The sequence below is a fragment of the Hipposideros armiger genome, unplaced genomic scaffold (assembly GCF_001890085.2).
Source record: "Hipposideros armiger isolate ML-2016 unplaced genomic scaffold, ASM189008v1 scaffold_1313, whole genome shotgun sequence".
In the NCBI taxonomy this organism is placed as follows: domain Eukaryota; kingdom Metazoa; phylum Chordata; class Mammalia; order Chiroptera; family Hipposideridae; genus Hipposideros; species Hipposideros armiger.
In genome coordinates, this window is record NW_017732663.1 from 187457 (window position 1) to 190220 (window position 2764).

A 2764-nucleotide genomic window follows, 5' to 3' on the forward strand; every position below is an offset into this window, starting at 1 on the left:
TCTTACCTTCTAAGTTGTCTTGTATTTGGGATTGCTTGGTTAAAAAACCAAATATTTACTACAGATACATCTGTATCAGCAGTTAAAAAATACACAAGGTGATTACTGTAGGAGAGGCTGAAGCTTATATAACCTGCAATGAAAATTTATTATTGTAGCTTTCTGTCAGTTGAAGAACAGAAGAACTCAGACTGAATATGATCAATCATTTATTGATTTTAGTCACAAATAAACTAAGTACTTTTTTCTCACAAGGCAGGATGCTAAGTAGTACTGGAGATACCAAGTGATGGTAGAGTTCCAGCCCTTAAGGGCTTTATCAAAATAACAATATTAAGTATTGTATGCCAAGGGGAAGTACCAACAGAAAAGTACACACTAAGGGATTCAAATAAATTTGATAAAGAGACGTAAACATTAAGAGATTCAAAACAATCTGAAAAAAAAAAACTTCACAGAATTGAGGTAATGTATACACAGCACTAAGAACAGCGCTTGGCATGTGACAGGCACTCAAAAATGTTAATCATGATTCTTTTCCCAAGTGAGAAACCCTATGTCTCAGACTCCTCCACCGAAGTCCAAACTTTAATTTTAGATACTGAATGTATTTGCAACCCTGTGCATTTTAGGAGATGGAGACAGGACATTCATCCTATCCTCAACTTTAAATATAAAGTTCAGACTCTTGTATTTAATAAGAACATAGCCCAAGTCCTAGAAAGCATTTTGAGAATGACCAGAAACAGAGGTTATCTGTTCTGCATCCTTCAATCATGGCTATTAGATAGGATACCCCAAACAAGTGGATTTGGGTCCCAGTTCTATCTTCCACTGGTTCAAATGGTTCAAGTGTTGTAGGTAGTTCAGAGGTTAGTTACAAAAGCTGCAAAATATAGGGTGCAGTTCAGAGACTATATTTGGTAAATTGAGTGGAAAAGGAGACTGCAGGTACCGAAGAAAATTGAAAGGAGCCTGCCACTGTACACACCTTCCTCTTTGGGGAGACAGAGTTGTCTTTCTAGAAAGGAAATAACATTATAGCGTGTAACTAATAAAAAAGACCAAAGAATTGGAATCAAGGGAGCTAGGCTCTACTGTAGCTCTCAGCCAGTTGTTTACCTTCCCACAAATAACATCTCTGAGCCTCATTTTTCTCCTAACACACGGATGAATAATATATATCTCAAGAGAATTGTTTTATTAAATGAGGCAACAAACGAAAGCACTTTATACCTTGTCAAAGCATCATATAAATTTAACTTCTTGGAAGGTGGGGAGAAGTATGTGCCTCCATGAATCAAACTAACCCCCCCACCCCCCACCCTACCACCCCCCAAAAAGGGGCAACTATAGAAAAACAATTCTTATGTTTGAATGTCTCCAGGCTTTACTTGCTTTGCCAAGGACAAGGTGCCCTGCCTGTTTGAAAGCACACATTGGAAAGCATTCAAGGTACTGAGAAAGGCTCTTAGAATGACAAGGCTCCAGATACCTGCCACCATATACCACATTTTAAAGTTCTAGATACCACTGTTTTGTACACTCGTTATGTTTTCAAGGCCTCCCTGCGTGGTTTCTCGCGTAGTTTTTGATAGAAGTCAAGGCAGGAAACATATTACCTCACGTTACTAAAAATAAGAGGCTCAGTCTAACCCAAGGACACGGGACTAAGGCCTGGTTCACCTACACTGGAAAAGCTCGCTACCTTTTCTTTTCCAAATAACGGACAAGTGCAGGGCTTGGGCGAAGGGAACGGGGCTCAGCCTAGTAGCCGAATCGGTTATTTACGGAAGGTGGCGAGTAGCGGAGGAGTCCGGGCTCCGAAAAGCAGCTTGGGCCATTTATTTCGCTGAGAATCCAGACACACTATCGGGCTCTCGGGGTTCTGAGAGGTCGGGCCCCTGAAACCCGTGCTACGGAGGCTGCCGACTTCCGGCTGCCCTAGTGAACTGAGGGTTCTGTGGGGTCCCGCGCTGGCTGGGCGGCTCTCCCAGCCCGATATGGATGTCCCTGGACACGTTACCCTAGGACCGCCGAGGGGTCGGAACCTTCGGCCCGGCCGCTCGGGGCCATTCCTAGCCCCAAAGCACGGCAGCTACGAAGCGTGGGTATGTGGAACCTGGGAGGCTGTAGAGGGTCGTCTGCAATGCCGGGATAAGAGCTGAAGGGAGCAGAATGAGACCCCGGGTGGGGGAGGGGATGCAACAACCTTCGCGGCCATTTTGTCCTCGCTCTACTTCCGTCTTCTCTCCCGAGCTGCAGGGTCCGGACCCCTCCCTTCAGGCCCTGCGCTCTCCCTTCTCGTGTTGCGCCCCGATCCAGAGCTCGAGCAGTGCCGTCATTGGTTGGTTCTAAATTCGCCCGCCCTCTTCCCCCGCCTCCTTCCGTCCTCATGGCCGCGCTCTCGAGTGCGCCTGCGCAGGTGCGGACGCGCCCTTCCCCCGCCCGGGGTAACTGAGGACTCCCGCGCGCGGGCTCTCTCGGCCCCACCCGCTCTCTCCCCGGGGCAGTTCGCAGAGCGGGGGCGAGAATGAAAGTTCCAGAACGCTGCGGTGAGTGCGTCATCGCGAGGCGGGGTGGGAAGGGGCGGGAAGGGGCGAGGCCCGAGGGGCAGGGCCGAGTTAGTCATTGGGGCTTGTAGAGGCCGCCGCGTACCCATTGGCTGAGGAAGCCGTGATGGGCAGCCGGCAGGGTGGGTCCCTTCTGGAAGGTTCTGAGACAGGGTATAAGAGACAGGGTGCCGGGCGGAAACCGGTCTCAT

The 2764-nt window shown here is 48.5% G+C and overlaps 1 long non-coding RNA gene across 1 annotated transcript; it reads right to left on the minus strand.

The window, feature by feature from the left end:
• Window positions 1–192: 192 nt before the first annotated feature.
• LOC109377183 (uncharacterized) lies at window positions 193–2603 on the minus strand. Its single transcript, XR_002122832.1, has 2 exons — window positions 2213–2603; window positions 193–1021 (listed from the first exon to the last, which is right to left on the minus strand). It is a non-coding gene; the product is annotated as an uncharacterized LOC109377183 (long non-coding RNA).
• Window positions 2604–2764: the final 161 nt, after the last annotated feature.